Source organism: Balaenoptera acutorostrata, chromosome 1, assembly GCF_949987535.1.
Source record: "Balaenoptera acutorostrata chromosome 1, mBalAcu1.1, whole genome shotgun sequence".
Taxonomy (NCBI): domain Eukaryota; kingdom Metazoa; phylum Chordata; class Mammalia; order Artiodactyla; family Balaenopteridae; genus Balaenoptera; species Balaenoptera acutorostrata.
In genome coordinates, this window is record NC_080064.1 from 166141586 (window position 1) to 166163050 (window position 21465).

Here is a 21465-nt window from a genome sequence, read left to right on the forward strand (position 1 = left end):
ATATGCCTCTGAGTATTGTGGGTGCTTTGTATATACCATTTCACTTAATCTTATAGGTGTTACCTCTAGTACCAAGGTTACACAGCTAATGAGTGGCAAAAGTAGAATCAACTCATCTTTCTCCTCTGTAGAAGGTTACCTGCTTTTTCAGAAGTCTTTTCTGTCTTAAAAATGGTTTATAAACTTTTCTGGTTATAAAAATAATGTATGTTCATATTAGAAAATTCAGGAAATATGAGATGCCTAACAAATAGTAATTCTGCTACCCCATGTAACTGCTGTTAACTTAAAATTTCTTTTCTAGTGTATTTTTCTGTACATATATTTATAGTATTTCCCCTTTTCCAAAAGTGGGATCATGGAACTTTTTAGACTTTCCAAAGATTTTTAAATTTCCTTGAAATACCAGGAAGGCTGTTTTACCCAGGGAAACAACTATGGACTTCTGGAGTTCAAATATAGTTCAGAAAACTGACCACACAGTTTCCAAGAGGTGACTAAATTTGGCAAAATGCCTTTTTCCACCCTGATAGAGGCTTTAAGTGCCTGGTCATTTGTTTTTCTGGCAGCAGGACCACTCTTCAGTGTAACCAATGGCTATTAATGTCATTAGAAGTTCTTCAACCTTTTTAGGCATTAATCATGCTCCAGATGTTACAAACATTTAGTGACCAAAAATGAACATACATTAAAGTCTTCAGCTGCTGCCTCAAGGTCATAGGGATTTCAGCTTCAGTCTCTTAATTTGGAGTTTCAGCCAGACCCCATCAGGGGGATTTTACCCTCATTATAAGCCAAGGAGATTTCATTACACACATATTTTAGTATTTTATATTTTCAGTCGGCCACCCCAGTAGAGTATGTGTTCCTTTGAAACATCTCTCCTTTGATAGATAGCCCTTCATGGGGTCCTTTTGTGGGCATGAGAGATTATACTGTTTTGAGTCTATCTTTGCCCCTGAGATAGCAACCAGTAGCATTCTTCCTACTTTGATCAAATAGAATTATTTTTAGTAGAGGCTGTGTTGCTTGAAAGACAGCTTGTAATCTTAAAAAGCCCTTTACATTGTAGACATATGGGTTTCTTGACAGCGTGTGGCTAGAATTGCAATGTCTTCTCTGCCCAGAAGACTACCTTTGAATGCACCCGCTCTGCTCCTGTATGTCTGTAAAGATAAATGAATCCCTTTGGCGCCGAATATAGTAACTGTAGCATCCATCATTTGTGACAACCACTTCCTGAACTTCATCCCTGAATGTTGTATAAACCATTCTTATTGGTCCTCACCAGAGCTCAATGGTGCCAAAGGAAGTGATCAGCAGGCAGTAGTAGCAGGCCGGAGGCTGTACCTTCCCATGACTTTTACATGCTGCTTTACACAACTCCGTCCCCTAATTCTACATATTCACTTAACAAATGGAACGCATGATTTATTTCACTGGAGCCCTGTTGGATAAATATGGAAAAAACGTGGGAGCTATGTCATGAACCACAATGGGTTTGCGTTCTGTGTAATTTGAAGACAAGATTCCTTTGCTGTGTGTCACTTACCTCCTATATTACCACCGTCGCCCAATATTTCATAACCATCAATTCTTTGCCAGTGCCCACATGCAAAGATGGGTTTGTATTAAAAAATAAATGAGAACAGCACATTCTGATGTGGTGTAGTATATCAGCATTTTCCACCCGAAGCCTCACTGCCTGCCCTTCCCCTTTTAGGAAACAAAGGATACAAGGCAGAGCTACTTATCCAGTTACAGCTCCCGGTGAGAAGGGTGACCGGTTGTCAGAAAGAAAAGAAAAGCCTTTTTCCTTTGAAATATCTAAATGTCCAAAGATGGGAACAGTCACGGGGGGAGAATACTGGGCTATGCAGTTTGATCTGATTCTGTGGACCATCCATTTCCAGTTGGAAAGCTCAATTACTTTCAACTGCCAGAATCAAAAAACCAGACTTAACAGCGGCTTCAGCATACAGAGCTTTATTTCTCTCACAGAACGAGGAGACCGGAAGTGGGCGGTCCGGCCCGAGTCATGCAAGACTCAGGTTTTCCTTTCTGCTCCACCAACCTTACCATGTTGGATTTCTTCCTTGTGCTTGTTGCCTCATGGTGGCAAGGTAGCTGCAGCACCTCTGGACTCATTTTTAAGGTAGGAAGAAGGGGAAGGGCCACACCAGCCAGACAGCGGTCTCCTCTTACCTGGAAAGCAAAAGTTTTCCCTGAACGCTAAGCAGATCTCTGCTGTCTTTTCATTGGCCAGAACAGGGTCACGTGGTCACTCTCAATCGGCTTAAAAAATGAGCCTTAGCTGGGCGCACGGCTAACTTGAACTACAGTGTGGTTGTGTGAGTGCAGAAGAGCGAGGAATGGGTGCAGTTTAGTCACATACCTCCCACAGCTCCTCTCCTTAAGATGCTATTGAGAGGATGGCGCGGCTGAGGGAAGGGCGCAGAGGTAGAACGTACTGACCTCTTTGGAGACGTGACTGTCCCCGTGATGTGTTCTTCCAGGCACAGGAATCACAATAACCCTTGCTATATGAGAACAGTCCCAAACTTTTTGTTCATATGTGAAAATTTCTATAATAGATTGTTAATTCCCCATTGCAATTGTTATGAAAACTCACTGTGTTTAAATTAATGGGAAAGTAAGTGTTCTTTTTAAAAGGTTAATCTGACCATTTTACCCCCCTGCTTAAAACTCTTCCAGAGCTTTCCATAGCTCTTAAGATTAAACGTAAAAGCCTTGGCATGACCGTTAGAGACCTGCAGGACTTTATTTCAGCAGCCTCCCATCTGTCTCTCTGCCTCAGGGTCCTTGCATAGGCCCTTTCTTCTGCCCAGAAGCTTTTTTCCCCCACTATGAGCTTCGCACCCCCTGCTTATCTTTCTGCTCTAAGATTGAAGATTCCCTAGAGAAACATTCCTTAACCTGTCAGGCTAGCTTGGGGCACCCTGATATGAACTCCGAGTACTCTAATCTTCCTCTTAGCATTTATCTAAAAAAAACTAATTAATTTGCAGTGAGTTTTTCCGAGTCTGCTTCCCCTGCTAGAATGTTAGCTTTGAGAAGGCCCTAACGTTCTTGTTTATTGCACCTGGTTTATTGCCTGCTGTGTAGTAAGCACTTAACAAATATTATTGAATGAAAGAAATGAAATTCTAAAAGCATGAAACTGATTTTGGTGATGATATGCACTGTGCTACTCAAAATATAGTCCTTGAACTGGTGCTAATCTGCAAATTGCTCCTTGTTAATCTACCACAAATATAGAAATTGAAAGTGTTTAGAAACTTTTATAGCAATTTAAAAAGTGTTGTCACTCAATGGTTTGGAAATTTTAAAAAATAAAATAAAGCTAGTCCTTCAACACAGATGGTTTGAGAAGCTCTGTTATAGGTTACATACTACAAACTGTCATTACACTAGTGAAAGGCAAGCATTTCTAAAGCTGCAGGCACACTACTATATATAAAATAGATAACCAACAAGGACCTACTGTATAGCACAGAGAACTATACTCGATATTTTAAAATTATAAGGGAAAAGAATCTGAAAAAAAAGATATGTATGTATGTATAACTGAATTGCTTTGCTGTACACCTGAAACTAACACATTGTGAATCAACTATACTTCACTTTTTAAAATTAAAAAATAAAATAAAATAAAATAAAGCTGCAGGAGCTCCACAGCCACTGCCAGCAGCCATCAGAAGCTGGCAGAGCAGCATGAATTGCCAGCAAGAGGAAGCCATTCAGCCCCATCTCCACCTCCTGAGTGAAACCCTGTCTCCCTAACGTCACAGCAAGTTATTTAACTTGGACACGTTCTTTCATCATTTGTGCCTCAGTTTCCTAATGTGTCAATGGGGATAACAACAGAACCTACTTCACAGGGTTGTTGTGAACGATTAAGCAGAGCAATTGTATGCCAAGCGTTTGGAGACACATGAGTATCTGACATTATTTTTACTTGCAATACATGAGAAAGCCATTTTGCCAAAATAAGAGAGGATTTTAAAACATGGTTTGGATTAAAATAACACTTCGGGTATAAAAGCACACTGAACAGAGATTGACATCAAACACTGAGAACAAACAGCCCGCTGGGAGAATGTAAGGCTGTGTGTGCTGAGGCAGGCTGAGACCGGGTCTGACCTCAGATCAAGGAAAATATTTGCACAACAGAGCTGGCATATTCATGCATAGTTCCTATATAGGAAAACTGGCAAACCAAACAGTCAGAGAGGGAGGGATGAGTAAGTGTTTTTTACTCTGATATTCTGTTCCAACTCAGGGTAGGTGAATTCTATCTATCATAAGGACTGCATCCTCTTAGTTGAAGGCTTTAGTGTAAAATGCAAGTACAACTTATAGGTTACATTTTAAGCTTTTGTCAGTCATTTACACTTCAGCGTGAAGAAAAAAATCTGAACGGAGCTTGGGTGGGAGCCCTTTGCTCATGTCTTACCCTAACAAGGCCCTTGCTCCCTAACCCTACTCCCACCCCCGCAAATCCTGCCCATTATACACAGTGTAGCCTTGCTCACAGCTTAAACTTGACTAGCATTTCCTTTTTATTTCTTTGGCTTAGAACAAAGTCACTTATTAGATTTTTTTTTTATTGGAGTATAATTGCTTTACAATGTTGTGTTAGTTTCTGCTGTACAACAAAGCGAATCAGCTATACATATACATATAGCCCCTCCCTTTTGGACCTCCCTCCCATTCCACGCCCCCCGTCCCACCCATCTAGGTCATCACAGAGCGCTGAGCTGAGCTCCCGGTGCTATACGGCAGGTTCCCACTAGCTATCTGTTTTACACATGGTAGTGTATTTATGTCAAACCTAATCTTCCAGTTCATCCCATCCTCCCCTTCCCCCGCTATGTCCACAACATCCATTCTCTACATCTGCGTCTCTATTCCTGACCTGGAAATAGGTTCATCTGTACTATTTTTCTAGAGTCCACATATATGCGTTAATATGCGTTATTTGTTTTTCTCTTGCTGACTTACTCCACTCTGTGTGACAGACTCTAGGTCTACTTCCTTGGCTGTCGAGCCTCGCTGTTCTCCTACATCCCTGATAGGAAGTATAGGCTGTGCCACAAAATTTAGCACTTCTTTATATTCTGCCATCCACTGTTCCACGCTGTTTTGGGGTATTTATCTTAATTGCATCTGCAAGTTCGAGGACCCCATCTTACACTTTGGGTCACCTCTCATCCCTCAGCACAAGGCTGCATACAGAATCGCCCTCAATAAACTCTTGTTGGATCACGAGGAAGGTGACGCAGAAAACCTGGGACATCTGTATCAGTGGAGTGTAGGGGTAAGCCTTGGATTTGGGGCTGGAGAAGGTCATTGTGACCTTAAAGAGAACATCTTCTGTGGGGAACTGAAGTGGGGGGCAAGGAGGAAGGAGCAAGAGGGTGGTGAAAACAACGGAGGCAAGAAGTGTAATAGAAAGTCTTTTTTGCTGCCTCCTTCCTCTTTATTTTTTTCTTTCACTATTATTGAGATATAATTGACATATAGCACTGTACAAGTTCAAGTTGTTCAGCATAATGACTTGACTTAATATATTATGAAATGATTGCACAATAAGTTGTCATCCGTCATCTCATATGGATACAAAAAAAGATTTGTTTGTTTTTTTCCTGGTGTTGAGAACTTTTAGGATCTACCCTCTTAGCAACTTTCAAATATGCCATACAGCAGTGTTAACTAAAATCATCATGTTGTACATTACATAGTACTTATTTATCTTATAACTGGAAGTTTCCTTTTGACCACTTTCCTCCAATTCCCCCTGCCTCTGGTAACCACGATGTGTTCTCTTTTTATATGAGGTTTTTTTTTTTTTTTTTTTTAATTCCATGTGTAAGAGAGAGCATATAGTATGTGTCTTTCTCTAACTCGTTTCACCTAACATAATGCCCTCAAGGTCCATTCATGTTGTCCCTAATGTCAAGTTTTCATTCATTCGGTTTTATGGCTGAATAATATTCCATTGTATATGTACACCACAGCTTCTTTATCCATGTGTCCATGGATGGACACTTCAGTTATTTCCATATTTTGGCTATTGTAAATAATGCTGCAATGAACATGGGGGTGCAAATATCTTTTCAAATTAGTGTTTTCATTTTCTTCAGACAAATGCTCAGAAGTGGGATTGCTGGATCATGTGATCAATTAAAATCAAAATTTTTAATTTTTTGAGGCACTTCCATACTCTTTTACATGGTGGCTACACCAATTTATATTCCCACCAGCAGTGCACAAGGGTTCCAATTTTTCCACATCCTCGCCAACACTTATTTCCTTTTGATGATAGAAAGTCCCTTTTAAAAAGAGTTCATCAGCAAAGGCTATTGGAGGAGGCCATGAGGAGGGAGATTTTCAAGAGAAAAGAGACTTGAGCTTGTGTGTATGCTGGAAGGAATGAGACCACAGAGAGGAAGCATTTGTAGGTGAGGAGAAAAAGGAGAATTGGTGAATTGCCGTCCCTGAAAGGCATGGGATCAAGGGTCTCAATAGAAGGGTTAATCTTGGTTAGAAGGAGGGATCCCTGCTCTTCTGAGACAGAAGGGAAGGAAAAATGGGTGAGGACACAGAAACACTGAGAGGTGGAAAAGTAAATGGATGAGGGAAGGAACTGGCAGACTTGACCTTCTTAAAAAATCGAGAATCTAGGTTCCCTCCAAGGGAGGGCATCCCACCTCTTCTCACCTGTATCCCAGAGTTTGGGGCTTGATAACAGTGGAAAGAATGTTCAGAGCAGGTGCTGAGATATCAGCAAAGAGGTGCTTAAAAAGGGTACTCAGCAACTCTGAGGACCCTTCTTTAACAGGCTGCCACAGATGTGCATCAGACCCAAGCGGGTCACTAATCCATCCGGCAATTCTGTGTCTGGCACCTATCTTCTGTTAGTCTTACTTAAAGCCATAGAGATTCAGCTGTGAACTAGGTGATTCCGTCCTCTTCTCAAGGAGTTTGTACATTGGAGGGGAGACAGACAGGCAAATAGGTAGTTCGTGGACACAGTGCAGGGAGTGTTACAATAGGGGTAGATATGGGAGCTGTGCAGAGATGACTCCAATCTTGAGAGAACTAAAGGCTGCGAAGATTATTCCAGCCATGGTCAGTGGCAGGATCAAAGGCCCAAAGGCAAGAAAGGTCTCTGCATTTTTGGAAACTGAAAGTGGAGCAGTGTGCCTGGAGGGAAGAGAAGGTGACCAGTCAGGGAGGTGGGAGGGGCCAGATCACAAGGAGCCCAACCTGTGCCTCCAGGGCCCACCCAACACGCTCCAGGGTTTCATCCTGCAGGGAGGGAGGGAGTTTGTAAACAAACAGGCCTGTTAAGAGAGTAGTGACAGCGGAAATGAACAGAAGTGAATAGATTTGAGGGGTTTATAGGAGGAATAATTGACAAGGCTTGTTAATTGATTGGATAAGGGAGAAGTGAAGGAAGATTCTCAAGTTTCTAGCTTGGGCAACTGGATAGAGAGTAGTGCCACTCACTGAAAGAGAGAAACAGGAAGAAAAGCTAGTTTATGGGGAAATAGGATAAGCTTATTTTTGAACATATGGTCTTTGAGAGGCCTATGGGAAATGTAAGTGGAGAAGGCAATGTATAGTGTATGCATCTGGAGCCCAGATGAGAGGTCTGGGCTGGAGGCACTAAATTATTGGTCTTCAGCATGGGATGATAAAGGAGGCCACAGAGTCACTGGGCTGAACCAAGGGACAGGGGAGAGTAAGAAGAGAAGCAGACTGAGGCTAGAATAAGAGAGACCATAACCACTTAGGGGCGGGCAGAGGCTGAAGAACCCACAGAGGAAGAGGAACTCACACAGGAGACTGACGAGGGAAAATCGGAGGAGGAAAAGTAGGAGGCAAAGATGAAAGAGTGTGATGTTATGGAAGTCAAGGGAAGAAAAGGCATTTCAAGGAAGGGACAATTAACAATGTCAGAAGCTGAGGAGAAGCCAAGGAAGAAAAGACTGAAGATTGTCTGTGGGGTCTCAAAGCCACAGGAAGATTTTAGTGAATTTGGTAAGACTGGCTTGGAGGAGTGGTAGGTGGATTCAGAAAAAAAGGGAGGACGGAAAAACAGTGAGAGGGGACCACTGTTTAAAGAAGGTTAGGGACTTTCCTAGAGGTCCAGTGGTTAAGACTTCGCCTTCCAATGCGGGGGGGGGGGGGGGGGTGCAGGTTTGATCCCTGGTTGGGGAGCTAAGATCCCACATGCCTCGTGGTCAAAAAACCAAACATAAAACTCAATATTGTAACAAATTCAATAAAGACTTTAAAAATGGTCCACATAAAAAAATCTAAAAAAAAAAAATTAAAGAAGGTTAAGTAGAGGAGAAAATAGAATGACAGATGGAGGGGGCATATGGGGTCAAGGAAAGTTTTTAATTTCATTGTCATTTAAAAAAATTGGAGTAAATTGAATTTTTAAAAATGCTGATGGGTAGGAACCTGTACAAGAAACGTTGAAGAAATAGGGAGAGTGAATTAACTGATAGAAATGGAGTTCCTGAGGAGGCAAAATGGGATAGAACTCAGAACACCGAGGAAGGCCTTGGACTAATGCTCACAATTACAGGAAGTTTCCTGTGTGAGGCCTTCTGCTGAGCCTTTTATGTCCATTATCTCATTTAATGCCCACAACAATCCAATAAAATAGGTACTATTATTATCCCGATTTTTAAGTGGGGACCAGTTTTTAACTGAGGCCCACACAATTGCCTCAATTAGTGCCACAGAGCTCGTAAGTGGTGGAGCTGGGACTTTAATCTCATCAGGAGTGGAAGAGGAGAAGATGGACTCAGATGCGGGCAGGTTTGCTGGCAGGAAACTGTGGGCATTGTCTTCTACCTCTGTGAATTAGGAGGTGGGGGGAAGGGCAGTGGAAGGGCCAGAGGGGGGTGAGAGGTTGCCTGCAGTTGTGAGACAGTCCTGAGAGATAAGCAGCTGACAGGGCCACATCTCCAGCAGCTCCTGGCAGCCAGGGAGCAGAAGCAGAGGCGATGGCCACACAGGACTGGGGATTGATTCTCCCTTGTCCTTCCCTGTTTTTACCTGTCAGACCTGAGGGAGGACCTACCTTGGAGGTGTACTAGCTGGAGTGCCAATGTAGAAAGAAAGGGGCAGGAAACTCTGGTTACCTGCCAATGCTAATACATGTCAGAACAATAGTCGTGCCAGGTCCTGGAAAATAATGGTGCAACGCCCATGTCATTACCATCCCTATAATTTTTCACTGGCTTTTGGAGCAACTTTGTAATTTGTCTTGAATTTCATTTTTGAGTTACCAAATCTCAGTAGCATAACAGTTTTTAGTTCTCAAATGTTTCATTCATTTCATCATTCATTTATTCATTCCATGAATATTGATTGGGAGGCAGTGGTGGCCAACACACCCATTTTCCCTGTCCTCCAAAGCCAGGGAAACAGATCGATTTTAACTAGAGTGTAAGTGCCACAGGTCAGAGACTTGGATTATTTTGTTCATTGCTGTATTCCTAGTGCCAACAGCAGTACCTGGCATGTAATAGATTCTCAATAAACAGGTGTTGTATGCAGAAGCACCTTGAACTGTGAAGCCAAAGGAGTTTAAGCTTAAGCCCCTCACTTGTACTGGCCCCTTCCAAGGCTCTGGGAGAGGCCCTACTATGTGCTTTCATGGTTATATGTTTTTATTAAAATTTCAAAAGTAAGATATTTTAAAATTTCAAAAGTAAGATATTTAATAGTTAAGACCTCTGTCTCTACTCCAGCTTCCCCTCCGTCACCTTCCCCTCCTGTCAAGGGATATTGGAGTGGCCATGGGCATTTAGGGATCCAGCTAAGGGGCAGTTGTGTTGGGAATACATTTAGTATGGGATGTGGGGGACACAGTTATATGGTATGCTGTTATTTAAGTGTAGAGTTATTGCTAGCTGTCCCAGTGTAGGAACAGCTTACAGGAATACTCCCACCACCCACTTTGAAGACTCACGTGGCATGTCACAAAGGAGCAGGGTCAGATGTGGTGTCACAGAAATGAGCATGTCCTAGGCTCCTGGCACTAGAAGTTCGTGGGTGGTAGAGAAAGAAGATCTTCCTTAAAGAGGGCCTCCAAAATTGTTTCAGGCCCCTCAAAACGTGAATCTGCCCTTGGCTGGATAAATGGGTGAATCTAAATCCCCTTGGGATGAGAAATAATCAGCTCCTACTTTAATTTTCTCCAGTACTTACAGACAATAGAGTTTAGTTCAATGCTTATTTTTGGTCCTAGGGAATACATCACACCCTTCTAGTAAATGGTTCGTCTTCCTAAATGATGTTCTTGTGAGACTTCTCTCCAAAGGGCAGCTAGCTTGCAGTCACATCTTCAGAGCTGAGGTAGCCATCAAATTCTAATTCCCTATATATAATAGCCAAGTAAATATTGTCACTGTCAAGTTCTTTGTACCAATTGCTTTAGCTAAGGGTTATATTAGTAGATTTCTGGTGGTGTTCATTCATTCATTCATTCAATAAATGTATTGAGTCTTTACTATGAGTCAGGCATTGGGGGTAAAACATTAAACAAGACACAGTCCCCTTCTTCAAAGAGCTTTTAGTCAAGTGGGGGAGTGAGACATTTAAACAGACAATGACAGTTCATCATTTGCACTAAGACAGGGGCAGTGATGAGCACAGCATTTTCGAAGCACTTGGGTGGAGCGCCTGACTCCGGAGGCGAGTCAGGGAAAACTCCTCGGAAAAGCTGAGTCAACCGCTTGGCAGGGATGTGGAAGCACTGGGTGGGAGGGTGAACTGGATCAAAGGTTCCCAAGTCAGGCTGATCAGCACAATCACCTGGGACAGCTTCACGACTTCCAGGCCCACCCCCGGCCTACTGACTCAGAATTTCATCCGGGTGAACCTCAGGAATCTGTCCTTTAAAAAAAAAAATCATCCCTGGTGGTGTTTTTGATCAACCAGATCTGGTGAAGTAGATGACCTTTGGGATTGTGGAGGAGATAAAGAGGCCTGCAGGAACCCGGAAGGTCCTATGGTGGAGGCGGCGTGAGAAGGAGGGGCTGAGGATGGAGGCAGGTGGAAGGGATGTTCCGGGCAAGGAAGCAAAAGCCTCCTAGATGGGCTGTTTGAACGGATCTCAGGCCCTTTTAGAAGAGTCACTCAGCTCGCACAGCTGCCAGCTAACTCAGGCTCTGAAAGCCGTTTAACAACCTGATAGAGGGCACAGAGCCAGGTGTGTCCTGCAGGGAACAGGTATGTGAGTACCTGTGCTGTGAGCAAGAAGGAGAAGGCTCAGGCTGCCCTGTGGCTCTACAGGGACTTCCCATCCCCTGAAGTTGGCCCTAGTCCAGGCTCCAATTCTCTGGTTCAAGGAATAGCTCCTTGTGTCATTTACCTTTAAAAAAAAAAAAAAAGAACTTAGATGTAATTCATATACCATAAAATTCACCCTTTTAATGTACAATTCAGTGGTTTTTAGTATATTCACAGAATTGTGCAACCATCACCACTACCTAATTTTTGAACATGTTCATCACCGCTGAGGGAAACTTGAACCTATTAGGAGTCCCTTCTCATCCCCCCTTCCCCTACCCTTATCCTTCTCCCCATCCACTAGCCACCACCAATCGGCTTTCTCCCTATAAACATGACTCTATTGTATATTTCATATAAATGGAGTCATACCATATGTGGCCTTTTCAGAGCATGTTTTTAAGCCTCATCCATGTTTTAGTATGTATTCATTTAATATGTACTTCATTCCTTTTCATGGCTCAAGAATATTCCATTGTATGGATTTTGTTTATCCATTCTTCCGTTGACAGACATTTGGGTTGTTTCTACCTTTTGAATATTAGGAATAATGCTGCTGTGAACATTTGTGCATCAGTTTTTGTGTAAACATAGGTTTTCAATTATCTTGGATATATATGTAGGAGTAGAATTTATGGGTCATGTGGTAACTCTATGTTTAACTTTCTGAGGAACTGCCACATTGTTTTCCAAAGCAATTGCCCCATTTTACATTCCCGCCAGCAGTGTAGCAGGGTTCTGGTTTTGCCACATCCTCCCCAACACTTGGTTTTGTTCCTTGTTTTTATTAGAGCCTCATCCAATGATGAAGCGATACCTCGTTGTGGTTTCGATTTGCATCTCCATTATGACTGACGACGTTGAACATCTTTTCATGTGCTTATCAGCCATATATATATTTTCTTTGGCGAAGTGTCTATTCAAATCCTATGCCCATTTTTTTTTGAATTAATTTATTAATTTATTTATTTTTGGCTGCGTTGGGTCTTCGTTGCTGCGCACGGGCTTTCTCTAGTTGCCGCGAGCGGGGGCTACTCTTCGTTGCGGTGCGCGGGCTTCTCAGCGCGGTGGCTTCTCTTGTTGTGGAGCACGGGCTCTAGGTGCGCGGGCTTCAGTAGCTGTGGCACACGGGCTCAGTAGTTGTGGCTCGCGGGCTCTAGAGCAAAGGCTCGGTAGTTGTGGCGCACGGGCTTAGTTAATCCGCGGCATGTGTGATCTTCCCGGACCAGGGCTCGAACCGGTGTGCCCTGCATTGGCAGGCGGATTCTTAACCGCTGCGCCGCCAGGGAAGTCATCTATGCCCATTTTTAAATTGAGTTGTTTTTATGTCAAGTTGTATGTGTTCCTTATATATTCTAGATATAAGCCCCTTATCAGTTATATAATTTGTTAATATTTTTGCCCATCCTGTGGTCTGTCTTTTCCCTTTCTTGATGGCATCCTTTGAAACACAAAAGGTTTTACTTTTGATGAGGTCCAATTTATTTTTAACTATTTTTTCCTTTGTCACTTGTGCTTGTATTGTCATATTTAAGAAACCATTGCCTAATCCAAGGTCATGAAGATTTATTCCTTTGTTTTCTTCAAAGAGTTTTATAATTTAGCTCTTACACTTAGATGTATGATCCACTTTGAATTAATTTTTATATGGTGTGATATAGGAGGTCAACTTCATTCTTTTGCATGAGGAGATCCAGTTGTCCCTATACCATTTGTTGGAAATACTATTTTTTTCCCTCTTGAATTCTTGGCACCCTTCTTAAAAATCAGTCAACCATATGTGAGGGTGTATTTCTGGACTCTCAATTCTATTCCATTGGTCTATATCTCTATCCTCATGCCAGTACCACACCTGTCTTGACCTTTGTAGAAAAGTTTGGAAATCAGGAAGTATGAGTCCTACAACTTTGTTTTTTTCAAGATTGTTTTGGCTATTCTAGGTCCCTTGGATTTCCACATGAATTTTAGGATCATCTTGTTAATTTCTGCAAAAAAGTCAGCTGGGATTTTGATAAGGATAGCATTGAAGTCATTTATTCTTGAAGCAGTTTCATGAGGTCACTAAAAGGTCAGAGAGGGACACAGGTATTTATTATCACCTTGACATATAGGAAAACTGAGACCAGAACAATGCATTTTAAAAACCTCTCAGTCTGACAATGCTGCTTTCAACAGTAGGACGGATACCTCCTAACCCCCATGATGCCAATCTCCTTCTCTGTTCTTCTCCGTTAATTTTCAAACAAATATTTACTGAGTGCTTGCTCTGTGCCAGGCACAGTTCTAGGTACTCAGAAACTTAGAGGTCAACCTTAAGAAAGGACCATTTGAAATTTGCTGTCAAACCAATTGTTCTTTTTGATACAGAGAGATGATGTCCATTAAAAATTTCATGCTCTTTACTGTACAGAAATTCCCATTTACCATTTTTTTACCATTAACTTACCATTTTTTCCTGATTGCAAAATTAAATGTGCTTATCATAGAAAGTTTGGGAAATACAAAACTTTCAAAGAACAAAATAAAAATTACCCATAATCCCACTAGTCAGAGACAATCACTATTACCATGTTGGTCTAAGTCTCTAAACTCTATAATAATAATAGGTAACATGGTGGTTACTGTGTGTCTGGCCTGTTTAATTACTTCATATTCACCAACTCAATTCAATCTTCACAATAACCCAACAAGTTAGGTATTTATTTTCTTGTTCATTTGTTCAATAAATATTTTTTCAGCCCCTATCATGTGGTCATTTGATCCTAATCTATGTGCTCAGGATGCAGGGATAGACTATGAAGAAGTGGCATGGGTTGTCTCACTAAGTAAATAGGATAGTCAGGTCTATTTATCTATTTATTAGGATTATAGTAGAAGTTCTGGTGCTGTCCAAGTACCCATTCAGGACTGAAGACTTTTCCCCCAGCTGCTGGGAGTGTTGACAGACTTCAGCTTTTTTGGAAATTGCCTTTGATGGAGAAAGTCACCTCACCCAAGATCACACTGGCTTCAGGGGCAGCCTACACCCAATGATTGGTTAATGTGAGGATTCAAAGACCTGCTCCCTTGCCCCAGCTTGACACTACTCCAAAGGGTCAGTCCAGCTTTAGATCTTCACATGGGCCTGGCTAAGGCCTCACTGAGGTGCACTGTGGTCCAACCAACTTCTCCCTGTATACAATCCTGCCCCCTTCACTTCCCATCCAGAGGTGTTGATATCAAGAGTGCTTCCTAATATAACTTCTTCTGTGTTGATACCTGCCTTAGGATCTGCTTCCCTGGGAATTCAACCTATGACTATTGGTATCAGCAGTGGTTGAAGAAAGAAGGTGCTAAGATAAGATTTTGGAATTAGATCACCCATCATCCAGCTGACAGTAAGGACCCTGCCTTACCTAGTAAGGTAGGAGTGAACTTGTTAAACCTTTCACTGATGGTAAACTGGGATAGTATTCTGGTGGAAGGGAATGGCACTAGTGGGTGTGATATATCAGGCATTTGAGAAATATGGGGGAAATAGTAACTACTGGGACAGTGGAATTAGAATAATTAATACTTTGCAATATTGAGAAGGATTAATCAGCAATTAAAAACCTGGTGTGAAAGCCAGAGGACCTCCTTGGGAACATATAAGGAGACGCTCACCTGTGCCTGGAGGACAGGGAAAGCAGAAGAGCAGGTCCAAGACTTAATCACAAGAGTAGTGAGCACCAAAGATAGTCAAACTCCCAACGTAGACAGGACAGAGCCCTTATTGGGAAAGAATGGAACCTCGACACATGGAATGAATGAATATCTGAGGAGTTGATGTACCCCAAAACCTTGAATTTCCAGGTTACCTGAACCCTCGGAGCCTGCAGAAGTGGCCCACCTCTCCCTAAGAAGGGCTGGCACTGCCCCCTTGCTTAGAGAGGATGCAGGGGACTCTCCCTGGCAGGACACACACCTCCTATAGAATCTGCCACCATCTGCCCTCCTGACCACTAGGCTAATACCTAAGAGAAAGCCACAGCATAACCTGGACAGAGACAAGCTAGGCCTGATAAGGTAGGATAGGGCTCCTACTCCAGAGGACCTGCTAAACCTACCAACATACACCAGGAGCTGCTGTGAGAGCACGCAGGCGACTGCATTCTGAAGGTGCGGGATTCACAGGGATAATGTAAAAAGCCGGAAAAGAGATTTTCAATTTGGGAGCAGTCTTTCAGGACATAGGATTTAATGCCCTGGCAAGATTCCAGGGTGAGAGAGTGAACATGCTGCTAGGATGGTTCTTAGAAGCATGGAAAACTGATAGCCCACACTAAGTGAGGTAGAAATGCCAGAATAGCCGTGGCAGATGATGGAAGATGGGAATAAAAGGCTCAGAGAAGTGGGCACGTTAGAACTGATATACTATGTGCAACAGAAAAGCCTGCCAGGTGGCTGTGTCCCATAGGAAGGCCTGGAGGATACCTCAAAGCGTAAGAGGTATCCTGGTGAGTGTGAGAGGGGCACCAGTGTCACTAAGAGTCTATAGGCCAGGGCTAAGGGTAGGAGATGCCGTTACAGAACCCGGCTCACTAATGATAGTGGGGATGATAGGACCCTGAAACAACAGGGACCAGATGTGGCATCTCACCCTCAGTAGCCAGGTGGATGCAATTATCCTAATGAGTAGCAAGGCTGGAGTGGCAGGCAGGGGACTCTGGCCCCCAGAGAGTTGTGGAGATGGTTAACAGAACACAACAGAAGTAATTGGGCAAAAGTGTTCTGCTCAGTCTGATGATGAGTAATCCAAGGATGGCAGCCCCAATAAAAAGCCACGATCCCTTGCTCAGTTTCCAGGAAGGAACTAGTTTTCAGACCTAGAACTCATGCATTGAAAGAAAGGTCAGGTCCCCAGTAGGAAGTACCCTGTAACACCATGGTGATGTACATGGAGGCATTGCCCAAACCTTTCCCAAAAGGGAACTGTGGCTACTTGTTTGGGTAGTCAGATACTGAGAAAAGGGAATACTCTTTCAAGGACTGTTGGGCATGGGGTCTGAGCTGAGACCCTGATACCTGAAGTATCCTCATGAGATCCCTGTTAGAGTGGGTGCATATGGGGGCCAGTTAGTAAGTGGAGGCTGGCCCAGGTCTGGCCCCCAGTGTGCCCACTGGGTCCATGGGCCTACCAGGTGGTCACTTCCCTAGTCTCTGAATGGACATGTCTTGGTTCCTTGGCCTGTGGAATAAAAGCTATTTAGTGGAAAGGCCTTTGAAACTCCCTTTCTTGCACCACTCCTGCCCCCCATGAGCCAAGATAGTAAATAAAAAACAATAGTGCATCCCAGGGAGGATGATAGCAATTCATACAAAGTAATTACAAAGGCAATTCAGAGTCCTAAGGGATACAGGGCTGGTGGTCGCCAACATGTCTCCATTTAATCATTAGTCTGCACCCTGCAAAAGTCAGACAGATCCTGGAGGATGACAAGAGATTACTGTAGTCCACCAAGCAGTAGACCTATCTGCAGCTGCTGTGCCAGATGTTATATCTTTGCTAGAGCAAATTAGCATATCTTCAGGTACATAATACGTGGCCAGGGAACCAATGAGTGCATTTATTTCTATCCCTACCAGAAAGAGGATCAGAACAGTTGATTCACTTGGAACAGACAACATATACATTTACAGTCCTTTTTTTTTTTAATATTTATTTATTTGGTTGCGTCAGGTCTTAGTTGCAGCAGGTGGGCTCCTTAGTTGCAACTCGCTGGCTCTTTAGTTGTGGCATGCTAACTCTTGGTTGCGGCATGCATGTGAGACCTAGTTCCCTAACCAGGGATCGAACCCGGGCCCCCTGCATTGGGAGCACGGAGTCTTAACCACTAGCCACCAGGGAAGTCCCTACATTTACAGTCTTGCCTCAGGGCTATGTTAATGCTCCCACTCTTGGCATTATGTGGTCCCAAGAGACCTGGACTGGTTGGATATTGATGACATCATGCTAGTTGGACCAGATGAGCAAGGAGTGACTAGCTCATTAGAGACCTCTGTAACACATGCATCCCAGAGAGTGGGAGAAAAACCTTATGAAGATTCAGAGGTCTCACATGTCTGTAATGTTTTTAGGGGTCTAGGGGTCTGGGGCATGCTGAGACATTCCCCCTCCAAAGTAAAGTATATATTAGTGGCTCTTGCATTTCCCACCACAAAGAAGGAAATCCAACACCTGTTAAGCCTCTTTGAGTTTCACAGGCAGCATATTCCAAACCTGGGAATATCACTTCAACCCATATACCAGGTGACATGAAAGCCTGTCAGCTTTAAGTGGGGCTAAGAGCAGGAAAGCGCTCTGCAGAGAATGTCCAGGCTGCAGTGCAAGCTGTCCTGCTACTTGGGCCACATGATCTGGCAGACCCTATGTTCCTAGAGGTATCAGTGGTAGAAAAAGACATCATGTGGAATTTATGACAAGTCCCGATGGGAGAATCACAATGCAGATCCCCAGGGTTCTGGAGCAAGGCCATGCCATCTGCTGTAGAGAATTAAACACCTTTCTAGAAAGCTCCTGGCATGCTATTAGGCCCTAATAGAGACAGACACCTGACCATGGGACAACAAGTGGCCAGGAAGCCAGAACTGCTCAGCATGAGCTGGGTTCTGTCAGAGCTGTTGGAATCATAAGGTCAGGCAGTCCCAGAAGTAGTTCATCATAAGACGGAAATGCTGCATCCAGGGTCAACCATGAGCAGGAATGATGGGTATAAGTGATCTACACAAGTTGGTGACCCAGACACACAGGCCACCCATCACTGCTGCACCAGCCCCTCTCCCTCAGCTCACTCCCACGGTTCCATGTGGATCCCTGGATACCAGATGATGACCAGCTAACGGAGGAGGGAAAATCCTTAGTGAGGTTCATGGATGAGCTGTCTTGATATGTGGGTACGAGCTGAAAATGCATGGGTAGCTGCACTACAGTATCATTCTGGGGTGATCCGAAAGACAATGGAAAGAGAAATCCTCTCAATGGCAAGACCTTCAGGCACTGAATCTGTCATCCAATTTGTGTGAAAGAAAGAAGTGGCTTGGGTTTGGGAATACATAAAAACTCATGGGCAGTGGTGAACGGCTTGGTCAGTGGCCTTGAAAGAGAAAGAGTTGAAGAGCAGGATAAGGAAGTCTGTGGTGGAGACACTTGGATGGACATGTGGGAACTGGCATGCAGGGTGAAGGTCGTTGGCTAGCATGCCTATGAGATAGTAATTACCAAAGAAGAAGAATTAAACAACGCGGTAGGCAAAACTGACTCAGCCCGTTAAAGTCAACCCACCTCTGTCATATCTGCTGGCACACTGGGTGCATGAGTAGCCATATTGTGAGGGACAGAGGCTATGCATGAGCCCAACAGCATGGGATTCCCCTCACCAAGGCTGATCTAGCTACTGTGGTATATGTCCAACCTGCCAGCAACAGAGATCAACTCTGAGTCTTTTCTTTGCTATCATCCCTGAGGAAACCAACCAGCTACCTTGCAAGGAGTAGCAATTAAATTTTTTAAATAGAAAGACTAGCAGAAAATATAACATTTATTAGGTCGGTGCAGGAATGACAATTTTTCATGGCTTTAAAGCAAGAGAAGCTATCAGTGAGGAAAAGATGAACAGATTTGAATATTTTAAATTTTAAAACTTCCGTGCAAACGAAGAGATAAAAGATGGAGAACATTTGCATTAAATTCTGACACATAAATGATTAATGTGTTATGACTTTAATTTATAGCTTACTCAATGTATGAGAAAAGCGCTGGGGCCCTAATAGATGAATGTAGAATATAACAACTACCATTTATTGAATATTTTTCTATGCTCACATAGATTTACAAAATCAAATTGTACTGATTGTTTTGTGTATAAAATGTTTTATAAACAGCTTTTCTCACATAACAGCACAGACTATGTTACTAACTAGTCTTCTAGAACATAGTTTTCAGTAGTTACAAAGTATAATAGTTCATTGATGAGGAAGTACAGCTCTATTTTAAAGTTTTCTTTCTTCCTTCCTTCCTTTCTTCTTCCCCTCCTTCCCTTCCTTTCTTTCCTTCCCTTCCTTTCTCTCTCTCTCTTTTTTTTTTTGCAATTAATGTTGCAAGACTTAGATATTCCATTGATGACTTTGCCTTTTCTCCATGCAGGGCCTCAACCAGTACCGCCATCCAAGTGCTTCTAGAGTGTTCCAATCTGCCAGCATCAGATCGCACGTAACATTGTATTAAACCAAGGGACTCACTTTGCAGTAAAAGAGGTGCAAATGTAGGCCCATGACCATAGGCATACATCATACTATCTAGTCAGAGAGAGTGAAGGAATAGGCTGTTGAAGCATCAACTTGAAGGCATTGCTAAGTTGGCGACATCCTTTTTCAATCTGGGAACCAAGAGGTAGAAGCAAGAATGACTCCTTTTGGGCTTCCCTGGTGGCGCAGTGGTTGAGAATCTGCCTGCCAATGCAGGGGACACGGGTTCGAGCCCTGGTCTGGGAAGATCCCACATGCCACGGAGCAACTAGGCCCGTGAGCCACAACTACTGAGCCTGCGCGTCTGGAGCCTGTGCTCCGCAACGAGAGGCCGCGATAGTGAGAGGCCCGCGCACCGCGATGAAGAGTGGCCCCCGCTTGCCGCAACTAGAGAAAGCCCTCGCACAGAAACGAAGACCCAACACAGCCATAAATAAATAAATAAATAAATAAATAAATAAAAGAACGTGAATAAAAAAAAAAAAAAAAAGAAAAATTATAAAAAAAAAAAAAGCCTAAAAAAAAAAAAAGAATGACTCCTTTTACCATCACTCTCAATGATCCACTCAGGGAATTTGTGCTCCCTGTCTCTGCAGCTCTGGGATCTGCAGGGTTAGAGATCCTGGTTATAAAAGAAGAAATGCTTCCACTAAGGGACACAGAAAAATTCTCACTGAATTATAAGCTATGGCTGCCCCTTGGGAACTTCAGGCTCTTCATGCCACATGACAAGCAGTCAAGAGGAGGAGTCCCCATCTTGGCAGGAGTGACAGACCCTGACCAGTAGAGAAGGCAGGATGGCTATTCCACACTTGGGGCAAGAAGAACAATGTGGCATGCAGGGGATCCATTTGGGTGACTCGACACTTCCTCACCCAATTTTGACAGCTGCTGGACAAGTCTAGAAGCTATGGCTGAGAAGGGCATGGTGACAGGGAACAGAACCATCAGAGATGAGGGGCTGGGTCACCCACCAGGTAAGCCACCTAGATCAGCAAAGGTGCTATTTGCAGGTGAGGGGACTCTAGAATGGTAATACGGGGAAGGAGAGAAAATAAATTTCAGCTGTTGCCCCAAGACAACCTGCCATGCCAGGGGCTATGGTTCATCCCCTTAACCTCTCTCTTGTAAGTTTCCCCTCAGAAAGAAGCCTCCTGGAACTCTGGAGGAGCTGCTCCCCAAACTTCTATCAAGTAGTAGATCTGAGCACAGAAGGGGTGGATTATAATGGATGCTGTAATGCACCGCCCATGATCTGCATCAGGGCTGATGACCTTATTCACCCAATTTGTTGGGAGTGCGGCCAGCAGACATCCCTCAGCTGTCAGCCTTCCTCTGGAACTGCCTCTGCTGAAGACAGTCGCCTGGTCCCTTCCCTACAGCTGCCTTCCAACGGTCAATTCAATCCAATGTCCGGTTGAATTAGGTAGAGAGTGTCTTAGCCCCTCACGCTAACTCTACCAGCTTCAGAGCTCCGTGTGGGGTTGGCTTACAGCTTTGTTGAGACAGACCAACCCCGCTTCTTCCTCTCCCTCATGTGGGAGTTGACCCCAAGAGCACTCCTAAATAAAATTCCTGCATGCCAATCTCCAGCTCCGAGGCTGCCCTCTGGGGAACCCATCATGTGACAGTGCTACCTGAGCAGACTTCAAAGGAATAAGAAGGAAGATCATTCCAGGCAAAAGGGTGGCTATTCCAAAAGCCCTAAAGGCAGGAATGTCTGTGTGGGTAAGAAACAGCAAAAGAGCCAAAGTGGCCGTAGTGGAAGTGGAAGGGAGTGAATGGGGAGAGTGGTGGAAGATGAGATTAGAGTGATATCAGGAAACCAGATCATGGAGGACCTTGAAAGCCCTCATT

At 43.6% G+C, this 21465-nt stretch overlaps 1 long non-coding RNA gene across 3 annotated transcripts in view; it reads left to right on the forward strand.

The window, feature by feature from the left end:
* Positions 1–1871: 1871 nt before the first annotated feature.
* Positions 1872–21465, forward strand: part of LOC130709100 (uncharacterized) — a 55569-nt gene continuing 35975 nt past the window's right edge. The window contains exons 1-2 of one of the 3 annotated variants that reach the window (XR_009009586.1): positions 1872–2155; positions 5243–5341. This is a non-coding gene — a long non-coding RNA (uncharacterized LOC130709100). Of the gene's footprint in view, positions 2156–5242; positions 5342–14610; positions 14747–21465 lie in introns of all 3 variants that reach the window. The other 2 variants (XR_009009585.1, XR_009009587.1) reach the window with 2 other exon arrangements.